This window comes from Marmota marmota, unplaced genomic scaffold, assembly GCF_001458135.2.
Source record: "Marmota marmota marmota unplaced genomic scaffold, marMar, whole genome shotgun sequence".
In the NCBI taxonomy this organism is placed as follows: Eukaryota; Metazoa; Chordata; class Mammalia; order Rodentia; family Sciuridae; genus Marmota; species Marmota marmota.
The window spans coordinates 13914617-13926632 of NW_025999990.1; the positions used below are offsets into that span (position 1 = coordinate 13914617).

A 12016-nucleotide genomic window follows, 5' to 3' on the forward strand; every position below is an offset into this window, starting at 1 on the left:
CCAGTGATTGGTCATGCTTCTACCAGGTACCTGTGAGAAGTAGCCAGGAGAAGAGCACTCCATCTCTGCGTCATTCTTCCCCCCTAACCCATAACTCTGGGAGAAAAATATTAGAACCAAATCTTGGATATCCAAAGAACTTAGCTACAGTACTACAATTCTTCAATGCTGTTGCAGTCGAGGAAAAAAAAAAAAAAAAGAAAAAAAGAAACTATCACACACCACAAAAGATATATATGGGAGACATGAAGATGCAAATGCAGTATAGGGTCCTGAACAGGAACCTGGAATAGGAAGATATTAGCTGAAACACTAGTGAATCTGCCTCAAGTCTAGGGTTTAGTTAATTCCAAGGGACTAATGTTAATTTTATATTTATGACAAATGTACCTTAGTTATGTAAGATATGGACTTAGGGGACATGGGCTGAAGGGCGTTTGGAACTTTCTGTATTCATATTCTCTCTCTCTCTCATCAAGGATTGAACCCAGGGTTGCTTAACCATTGAGCCACATCCTCAGCCACCCANTTAGCACTAAGCTACCTACAAAGCCCTTTTAATTTTAACTTTGAGACAGGGTCTTGCTAAGTTTCTTAGGGCCTAGTTAACTTGCTGAGGCTGGTCTTGAACTTGGGATCCTTCTGCCATAACCACCGAAGCCTCAGGGGTTACAGGCATGTGCCACCGCACCCTGCTTTCATCTATTTTGTGTCTCAAATTATCCGAAACAAACGTTTTATTAAAAGCAACAAAACAAAAAGTTTAAGAACTTCGGGTGCAAATAGAAACTTCTTGAAATGCAGCAGTACATATCCCTCTTCAGCACGTACCTCTATTGAGAGGCGCGCAGGGCAGGTGTCGGTCCCTGTGCCTGGGCCAAACAAGTCAGAGGCGCTGCCCCAGCCGAGGCTCCTCCCCGGAGCCGCAGGGGCGCCGGACTCTGCCCTGGACGCGCCCCAGGGGGCGGAGCCGAATCTGCCGACAACCGTGGCACCAGCACAGCCCTAGGGAGCAGACCCTGGCCTCAGCACCCAGCCCGAGCGCCCAGAGGAGAATCAGCTGGGACCCTGCACTGATTGAGAGCCTCCAAGGTAGGCGAGCCCTGGAGACCTGCGGGCAGCGCGCGCCAGGTAGGTGGGTGTCCCAGTGCCCTTGGAGCGGGTGTCCCCAGCGGAGCTCGGGGCACCAAGGACATTTCCTGGAAAAGGGTCTTAGTGGAGAGAAAAGCTTCACCAAGGTAAACCTCTGTTCTGAGCCTGGGCGAGAAGTTTCTTTGCCCCAGAGAAGAGAAAGAGTTACCTTTCCCCAACAAAGGAACCAATCTCTCCTTAGCCTGGCGCACACCTGATTATTTATTTAGTTTGTTGTTATCCATTTCCTCTGTCATAGGTCCCCGCGATTTCTGTCTGCTAATTTCAGGAGCGGTGGAGAAAAACTCTCTGGAAAACCGTCCCCTGTATTCCAGCGTGGCAGTCACTGCGTCCTCAGTTTGTAACCGCCAAGAGGAATGAGGGTGGTGGTCTGGCCCCTCATTCATTCGTTTCTCGCAGCTGCCAGCGCAGCATCAGGACAGACCCCTGCTTGACAGTTTGGTACTGTTTCTGTTGAGGAGGCATCTTAGGTATTTTTGAATTTCATATTGCAGAGCCCTAAGCAGCACTGCAAAGAAACAGTGTTACTTTTCCAAGAGTAGTACAGGACAATGCAAATGTTTTGAGATTGGGTGGTGCCATAGTTGTGAATTTCCAGCTTTTTTTTTTTTTTTCCAAAAGAAAGAAGAAAAAAAGTTGATGGAATATAAACCTCAGAACATGCAACCAGCCCTGAGCATAACCCAAGTTGATCACCATTATATTATGGTCGTTTTATTTGAGGAATCAAACCTCTCTTCCTTTTTCGGTGTATAAAGAGTAGATGAGGTGTCAAACACAAAAGGGAGTTATTCTGCATTTGCAACAGAGGAAAGATAAGCTGACCTTCTGTTTTTACCTAGTGCCATTAAATATTCAGCTCTATGGAAAGACTGGTTTAACAGAAATTTGAGCTGGGCTGGATTGTCAGGGGCCCTAGCACACACAATTGGATCTGTTGTAAAGGTTGTTTCCCTCCCACTCACAATTTGAGAGTGAAGGTCCCTAACAGGGAGGAATTTGGGCCTAAGGCAGTTAAGATCCTATGTGGTTCCTGTTCTATTTATGGAATGAATGAAAACAGGTCCTACTTCCTGGGAGCCAAGCAAACTTGATAAGTTTCTTACTTTTCCTTGCTTACAAAATAAATTAATACCTTGTCCCAACTAAAAAGGGACTTTTGAAATGAATACTGAAGCTACTTCCTGAATTCCTAATGGACATGTTGTTTATTAGGCTAGTTATTTACAATGTGCTCAGCAGTGAACTTGAATTCTAATTTAAAGTTTGGCCCAAACTAAAAAATGTAAGCTAGATCTGGTAAAAGATGAAAAATAAGAGGTATATTTATTTGGGATAATGACTGAAAAGGTTAAAAATTGAGTTTTAAAGGAATTCAAGAGTCTTGTAAAATTGTAGTTTTGAACTGAGATATTTACATCAAAATTGTACGATCATTTATAGATTGAACATTTTTATAATGGCAAAATTTTACTATGGATTTACTAGCATGTTTAAATGAATTTACCTTTTACTAAGCACAAAAACAGCCATCCACATGGGTTTGGAAAACAAGTGTATATGGGGATATATGTGCATATATTCAGTTTTAGAAAATATTTGTATTTGTTGCATCCATGATTTGGTGGATAAATACTGGCCTTGTTCACACATTCATTGGGCCAGTATTTATTGAGCACCTTTTATACAGGTTACTGTATTCTGTGTTGGAGCGCAAGGGGACATATTACTATCTTATTATACAACATTGGGGTCCTGAGGGGCACCCCAAGATCACAGATTAGGAACCACATCAATAACCATCAGTTTTGATAGTGACTAAACGTAGGTTGGTTTCCAATGCCATACTCTCTTACACTGATTTAAATCATCAATTCTAAAAAATTATAAAGAAGCTTTCATATTATTCTGTTCAGTGATCTCTCTCTCTCTCTCTCTCTCTCTCTCTCTTTCAGGTTGGGGAAGAATTTAGGAATCATGTGTTCTAATTTTAATATTATTAAATATTGAAGTATTAAACCTAAAATAGCTAAACATGGATTTCATACACATTAAATGGAAACTAAACTTGTATTGTGAATGTCAGTCATCTAGGTGAAAAATATCTTAAAATGGAGAAAATAATTTTTCCTTTAAATTAAAAAAAAATGTGACTACAATTATATTTATCCCAGAGGGGGGAAAAAGTCACTTTATTCCAGTTATACTTACTTTTTATTATTTTTTTAAAAACTACTTTGTTGGAAGTGTAATTTACATAACCATAAAATACATCCAAGTCCAGTTCAATGATTTTTTGTAAATTTACATGATCATATAAGTATCACCACAGTCCAATTTTAGATCATTTCATCATTCCCCAAAATCCCTGTTGTCTGTCTGTGGTCCCTCATCTCCACCCCTCACCCTGGGCAACTACTTTTCTACTTTCTCTATTTAGATTTGCCTTTTCTGGACATACCATGCAAATGAAGTCATGTAACAAACGCTCTTTAGCATCTGTCTTCTTCGATATAGAATAAAGTATTTGAGGCTCTTTCAGGTGGTAGCATATATCTGCACTTGGTTTCTTTTTATTGCTAACCAGTATTCATTCAATTTGATGACTGTACCATACTTTGTTAATCAGTTGGTGGCTATTTCTGCAATTTTTTAAAATAGTAAGACAGATATATTGGTCTGGCTTCCATAGCAGCATAATTTGAAAATAACTGACATGAGCCTTCTTCTTATTAGATGCTTTGATTCTCCTTCATGATTTAAAATATTAATGCCAAGAGTTAAACACCTAGGTTCCTTTTAAGCAAGGGAGCTTTCCTATGTGGAACTATTTATTTAGAGAACCAAATAAGACCTTCTTAATGTTGATTTTTGGTGTGCCTCTTTAAGGAGTCAGAAATCTTGAATAGCAGTTCCCAGTTTAAATTTTTTCTTATACACTCCTTTTATCCCGCCTTGTGCTACCATGGCAGGTACATGGCGGGGGTGGGGGGGGGGCAGGTCATGCTTGACAACTTAGAGAAATTTCTCTACTTGAGTAGCAACCCTTCTCTAAAAATCTGGCAGTTTTTGTGAATCAAAAGAAGAAAAGACAGTATCTTTCTGAATGCCTTTCAGTTACTACTCAAATTGAAAGTTCATATTGGGGAAAACAGAACATTAAAATAAATAGCTTGAAGTTTATTTTATTGGTAACTTAGAATCAAGAGATTTTCTTAAACATCTAAAATCTGAAAATAAGACAGCCTAGTAGGTCAAATAATATGGCTTTCCAAAGCTAAATGTGTTCCTGTGGAATTCTGTTTTTGTCTGAAATGTCCAAACAACTTCCTCTAATTCTTAGGTGAAGGCAGAAGTTTAGTGATCAATCTCAGTTGGTAGCAACACCCTCACCCTTGGGCAGGATTTTAAGAATTCTAAAACTGATATATTTTTCTTGCCTCATAGTGATAACTTTATTCTAAATATCTCCTAAGAAGTCTATTCCGTTTTCAGGAATCCACCTTCACCCTTCTTACTTTCACGTGTTTCAGGTATCCAGGTGGAAACATTCACCACACTGTGTGGGTCCTCCAGGAGGACAAAGGCTTGATGGGCCCAGTGCTGTGAGCACCTCTGACCTGGGTTCCCTAGGTAGTGATGATCTGGTATGAGGAGCCTGGTGCCTCTCAGCCAGGACAGGCAGCTGCCTCTCAGCCTTGTAACTTTCTGGATTTTAGTAGAAGGCTGCTCTCTGATAAGATGGACATCTTCGTGGCACAGAAGGGTGAGCAGAGAGTGACCAAAAGGAGGTTCCAGGGCTTGAATAGACTTTCTACTCCTGGACCCCATCACTCACATGCAAATGGACAAAGATGGAGGATAAAAACATGTTGTGCATCTAAAAAATTGTTAGGAAAGGGATGAATAGACAAGAGAAGGAATCTCTCATTTGTGTTTAGATTTAATTCTTGTTGCAGGTGTTCAGGTCTTTCTATCTATCTTCCTTCCTTCCTTCCTTCCTTCCTTCCTTCTTTCCTTCTTTCCTTCCTTCCTTCCTTCCTTCCTTCCTTCCTTCCTTCCTTCCTTCCTTTCTTTCTTTCTTTCGATTGCACTCAGGGGCACTTGACCACTATGCCACATCCCCAGCCCAATTTTGTATTTTATTCACAGACAGGGTCTCATTGAGTTGCTTAGTGCCTCAACATTGCTGAGGCTGGTTTTGAACTGGTGATCCTCATCCTCCCAAGCCGCTGGGATTACAGGCGTGTGCCCCTGCACCCTACTTCTTGTATTTCTTATATATTCTATATATTTCCTCCCACTCTTTCACCTTAGTAAATAGCACTCATCATTAATTTCCTTGCAATGTCTAAAAGACTTTTGTGTCTGTTGTTACATTAGATATCAGCTGTTACTATCTTGAGCTTCAACAGTTCAACCTACCTACTACCAACATACCTACCACCTCTCTACTTACCTGTTAGAGTTCACTTGGCTGCTCATTAACAGTTCTGAGTTCATTGCTGTTTCTTGTCATTTACACTTTTTTTGGTTAATATTTAAATGAAGGAAAACAAATTCAGTTCATTGTGACTTCCAGTTCTCATAAAATCAGGGAGAGCCCTTGGATTTAAAAATCTCAATTGTTTCTTACTTTTTCTGGGGTACTGCACATTATCATGAAAATAAAAGTTTTATATGCTAAATCTTTTTTTTCCCTGTATAGTATTATTTTGTAAGTTTTAGCATATGGCTACAGTCATGGAACCACCATCACCATCAAGATATGAACAGTTACTTTATTCCCCTCCAAGATCCTCTATTTCTCTCTTCCCCATTTCCAGTTCCAAGCAGCCACAGATCTGTTTCTACTTCCTATAGTTTTGAGGACCATGCCTTTACTACAGACCTTTAGGGACCCTCCAGACCTGAACTATAGTAATTGATTTTGTTGCTGATTAATATACGCCTTGAATTGTTTCCAGTGTTGATAATTAAGAACATCAGTGTTCAGGTTCTGTGGAGCATACATTTTTATTTTATTGGGTAGATTGCTAGGAATTGGATTTCTGGATTGTACAGTTTAACTGTATAGGAAGCTGCCAACCTGTTGTCCGTAGTGGCTGTGTGTTTTGCATTTCCATCAGCAATAGACAGGAGTTCCAACTGCCCAGCATGCTCACCAGTACTTGGTATTACCTCCACCGGCCATGGCTAATCTTAAAATGAAGTAAATTATGTTGTAGCTGAAATGCTCTGGGATGAGGCTAGAAACCTATAGATATTTTGTAAACGTCTGAGCTATTGACTCTTAGAAGCTTTTGTAAAGCCACACAAGAAATTTTCCAAAAGCACACCATGTAAATGTTACAGGTCCCTGTGGTATATGTCACTGGCATCTGCTTCTTTTCGTATTTTCTTGACTGATGAGTCCTAACTGACTTCTGGTTTGATTTGTTAGTTGGGTGATTTGTTAAATGGGTGACAGAGGAAAAAATGAGGGACAAGTGAGCTTAGGTGTCGCCACTTTCAAATTGAAATCCTATAAGTAAACGTCCTGTGGTTGTGAATATAAACATAATTATTTAATATTCACTCAATATGCATCATGGCAGATACCCTGTGAAGTCCTTTGAATGCCTCATCTCATTTGATGGCCACGTAATTCCATGAGGAGGTACACATTCTCACATGAATTTTCAGATGAAGGAGCTGAAGTCTGGAGAGTTTAAATAGTTGTATAAGGCGGCCCTGGGTAAGAAAGTAAAGTAGTCTTCTGGACACTACTGATGGCATCCAATTCCTTTGTTTTTAAACCACAAAGCCTTATTGCCCATGTTCCTAGAATAAATCTACTGGTACATCAATATCTGCTCAGGTTCCTGAAGGACACACCGGGACCCTCACATCAGGAGTTCCTTGATGTGACTTAGGAGCTCACTTTGAAATACCTTGAGTCCTATCTCAGGCCCAAGAAGCAAGGCTTAAAAATTTATTCAGAATACTGCCAAGGCACAGTGGTAAGCTGGAAAGAGCTAACCGACTCCAGGCCAGAGTCAGCCAGGCCTTGGGTTAGGATGCAGTGACCATCGTGACTAGCTGACTGTCTTTGCTCAATCTTGCTGAGCCTCATTTCCTCGTCTGTAAATACCACTACTGACCTCTCTGTGCTGCTGAGACAGGTGACATAGTCTACCCAGCACATTCTGGGCACTCCACAGATCCTGGGCACTCCAAAGATCCTCTCTCACACCCTCCTTCCTGAATGAGAGGGGCTCATATGATTTGGATCTCTTTGTAACCTAGTTGTTGAGCTGGCCTTGACTGATACCTTCAGCTGTTTCATAGTTTGAAATCAGACTGTATAGCCTGTTTCAGTACAAAGACATTTGGACTTGAGGTCAGTCCGTTTGAGTTCAGGTTATGATGAAAAAATTGTATCATTCCTCTTTGCTTTGGTTGCACTTATTCCGTGCTGAGGACCATGCCTATAAGGTAGTATTGTAATGATTGATTGTGACAATATATGGGAAATAATTCTTTGGTAAGTGGTACAGCACTTTTTTAACAGTATGTATTTGTACATAGTATTTGCACTAATATTTAATTCCTTTTCCCTATAAAATAAATAGCCATATTTCATATCTAAGAGTTTTCTATAGGAGTAAATTTATGTGTGTGTACCAATGAGAGAGTAGCACGTGGTCGAATGAAGTTAAATCTACTGAAGAATGAATTACCTCCACAAAGACTGGCAGACAGAAGTGGGGTTCAGTGAGAACAGGCACGTGTTTGGTGTAGTGTGTATTATTTCTAGGTAAGCTGCTCAGTCACCTGAGATGGAGCCAGCTGACACTGGATGTCACCATTGTGCTGTGTAATGTAGCTGTGGCACAGGTGTGCTGCTAAAGATTCAGGGCAAGGCCATTCTCTCTGAGGACTTGAAGGGATGCTAGCTCCCCTACTCATAACCTAATAAAGAGCCAGTGGTGCTTCAGTTGTAACCTGCTTTACGGCTCCTGATCTCTAAGCTCTGTATGATAGAGATCAAGAGCAAAGCAATAGTATTGTCAGCTCAGGGCTGAGAAACTAAAAACCAAAACCCAGAGATGGCGCTAAAACCAATCAGAGCTCCTGACTGCAAACCAGAGTAGCTGACTAATGACATGGCAGATAAAGAATTGACTGCAAGGTATGTGGAGTAGCTCCCAGAATTGATGGGAAAGTTAGAAAACCAGCTTTGGAAGGTGGGAGGATCTGGTGTGCTTATCATCCCACTGCAAGATCAGGCAGCAGGAAAAGCAGGTTAGGGTCCCTCTGGCACCACCACAGGTCACTGATTGCCACCACTGGTACTCCTGCCACAGGCCATAAAGCGCCACTCTGTGTTAGAGTCCTTCCCTTCCCTGAATGAGAACTGGGTTTTCATGGTCTCCAGTGTCACCAAGCCAGAGGGCTAGTCCTCAAGTCACATCTCCAGGGGCAGCACTCGGCTTGTTGAGTCTTGGTGTTGTAGCTAACTATGCTCTAACTCCAGGCAGGGACAAATGAGCAAGGGACACTTGCTTCAAGGCTCATGCAGATGGTGGTTCCGATATCTGAGAAGGAGAGTCCCGCGCTGGATCTCCAAACACGGGGGCCACCTGGAGAAGAGAGCTGGGGTGCCCCTGGGTGCTCAGGGGGCGTTACTGCCCTTTCTGGGCTCACAGTGAAGCATCTGAGGGCTGCATCTTGCCTGCCTTTCAGCTCTTGGGGACCCATGCCAGGCAGGGCTGTTTTAATGTGCTAAGGAGGTGACTCCTTGGGCAAATTGGACATCTTAACACATTTCAATCTACTCAAAGAAAAAAAAAAACAAAACCCCTGCAACATTAAAAGAAAAAGAAGAGACAGTGGTAGGCTGCGCCACGCACTGTGGTGTTCTTCTGAGAGTGCAACTGTGAGGGAACTTCAGCCTCTGCTCCTGCTTCTGCCCTTGCCTGGGGTCCTCGCCGGGTGGCCACACCGCCTGCGGACATTCTTTCAGTCCAGTCCTTCTCCCCAGTGTCAGTCCCTCACGGCGAATCCCAAACAGCATCTCCTTTTATTCTGTTCCTCTGATCTGCTTTACTCATGCCACTGCCACGGCCTCCCATATTTACTTGTTCATGTCCTGTCTGTCTCCCCTCTGTCCTGAAAGTCCCCTGGAAACCAGGCCTTTGGCTCAACCTTGGTAGCCACAGTCCGTAACCCAGTGGTATTCAAAAAATGTTTACTATAGGAAAGAATGAGTCAAGGGTTAGGCCAAGAGAGGAAACGCCCTTGTTGTAGTTTCAAGACAATAAACAGCGCTGTGCTGGTTTCCCAGGCCGCTCTCACCAGGAGCCATGTGCTGACACTTTCAGGTAGAAATGGATCACCTCACGTTTCTGGAGGCTGTGAGTCTGAGATCAAGGGGTGTGCTGGGCTGGTTCCCTCCAGGGCTGGGTGGGAGTCTGTTTTATGCTTGTCCCCTAGCATCTGGCTGTTCTCTGGCAGTCTCAGGCATCCCTTGGGGTGTAAAAGCATCACCTGGATGGCTGCCTTTGCCTTCACATAGCCTTCTCCCTGTGGACTCCAAACTGCAGGAAAATTCTCCCTCCAAACTGCAGGAAGGGTCCACCCGGCTACAGCATCTCCTCCTCTTAGTTAATTACATCTACAATGACCATGTTTCCAAGTCAGGTCACATTCTGAGATAGCAGGGGTAAGGACATCAACATGTGCATTTGGAGGGGGGGACACTATTTCAACCTGTAACAAAGCCTTCTAGGGTTTATTATGTAATTCTTTAGCTATTCTCAGTTCATCAAACACTGCAGCGGGTTTGGTTATATTCCTAGGTGTCCAGTAACGTGCTGATTTATCACACAGACTACAATTCACAGTAATGTATGTGCTTTGCTTTGTAAGTTGTAAACTATTCATTAGATGCTAGCATCATTGGTTGGGATGTTGACAAATTATTGATGCATTAGCAATAAAGAATCAGTATCATGGATTTGCTGGTCTTAAAATCCCTCAAAGCAAATTTTTCTTTATAGCCCATCTCAGTGTAGAGACTATTTAAAATATTACCTGTTTTTCTTCCCTACAGAGAAGAAAAACTGCTTGTCAACCTTAATTATGGATAATGGTCTCATATTTTATTTACTCATTTGACAAACATGTGCAGATCATTTATTATGTATTATATGTGCTAAGTGCTTGACAAATATTAACTCACACACAACCCCATGTTGATTATTATTGTTAATAATTAATATTATCTGAATCTTACTGTTAATGAGACTGAAGCACAGAGAGGTTAAGGAACTTGCCCAAGTGACACAGCTATTGGGTAGCAGAATCAGGCCATGAAACTGGGCAGGCTGCCTATTATAAACCTTTTAGCTGTTGAACGTTCTTTCTTCACAGAAAGCCTTGTGGAAAAATTCAGTATATGATGGACAAAGCCAAGCTGCCTTGGTTGAAGTTAAGGGAACAGAGCCCTTTCTCCTTAGCAACCCCTCTCCTCCCTGCGAGTCCCTTTGAAAAGCCTTCATCTAGGAAAGCACTCCCCTTGGCATGATGCCGCTCATAAGCCGTCTCAATCCATTCTAGCATAAAACAAATAAAGTCTTTCCTCACTTTAATTAACTGATTGTGTTTTATTTTGAAAATTTTATCTGCCTAATCTACTTCTGGCTGAAATAAAATCTAACATGGATTTTCCCTAGGATGGTAATGCCATATGGCGATTTGGACTCGGCTGGCTCATGTTCCCCCTTGGGTTTCTTTAAACAAAGCAGAGACTGTGGGCACAAAAGTTTTCTCAACCAAAGAGAGAAATGAAGTTTAACTTCGTATGGATATAGCTGGGTGGAAAGCTTTGTGACCAAAGAGGTGTGAACTGCCTCCTCTGTTATGGGCCAATTGTCTTTTGTGATGATCAATAGCATAAAAGAAGAATTGCAGCAATATTGATATTTACTAACCTTTGAGTACCTTTACCATCAGACATTAAATAACAACCCATGTTCACAACCCTAGGTGTTTTCCTCTATGTTACAGAGATGTGTAAGTTAAGGCTGAGGTCGCAGGCAACCCTTTTAACCAGTGAGTGGAAAAGGTGGTATTTTTGAGAAATATCAGGCGTCAAGGAGCAGAATTCTTTGATATTAACAATAAAAGGAATGGGTGAGAGTATCTTTGTGTATACATGGCATTTGGCCCGAGATGAAGTCCAATTATGAAGATTGGGAATGTAGCCGGATCCTTTCTACAGAGAGATGGTGCCCCGTGATGAAGTACCTCTGCTCATTTGTCAATTTTCACAATGCATAACTGACAAAAAGAAAAACGAAAGCAAATCAGTCAAGTGGGATTATAGATCCAGGGAGATTGAAGTGGAGGAAAACCTTGGTCCAGGCCAGATAGTTTCTAGTTCTCCCATCTTTTCCACCCCTGCTATTCCCAGGGTCAGCACACTTTTCTTGGAAAGGACTAGATAGTGACTATTTCAGATTTGACTTGCCATGAAAGTCCTCTGTTGCACATACTCATCCCCAAATGCAAAACCAAAGCAGCATGGCCCAAATGCAAACCAATGCAGGGTTGCCTTAGAACGAACCTTCACTTGTGGACACGAAGTTTGATCTTCATATAATTTCCACGTGTCATGGAATGTAAGTCTTTTGAATTTTTAGTTTGAATCATTAAAAATGTAAGAATCACTCTCAGCTCACAGACTACACAAGCAGGTAGGGGATAGTTTGGGGTCTCAGGTATGGTTTACCAATCCCTACCCTGGCCTGACCACCCTCCCTTTGGTTTCTGAGCACATGGCTTATTGTCTCTAAGATTTTGAGATTTAAATGTTGTT

At 41.9% G+C, this 12016-nt stretch overlaps 1 protein-coding gene across 6 annotated transcripts in view; it reads left to right on the top strand.

Moving 5' to 3' along the window:
- The first annotated feature begins 951 nt into the window (after positions 1-951).
- Positions 952-12016, top strand: part of Ccdc68 (coiled-coil domain containing 68) — a 44391-nt gene continuing 33326 nt past the window's right edge. For 4 of the 6 annotated variants that reach the window (XM_048806190.1, XM_015482362.2, XM_015482361.2 and 1 more), the window contains exon 1: positions 952-1092. The gene's annotated coding sequence lies outside the window, so the exon portion shown is untranslated. Of the gene's footprint in view, positions 1132-12016 lie in introns of all 6 variants that reach the window. The other 2 variants (XM_048806191.1, XM_048806189.1) reach the window with 1 other exon arrangement.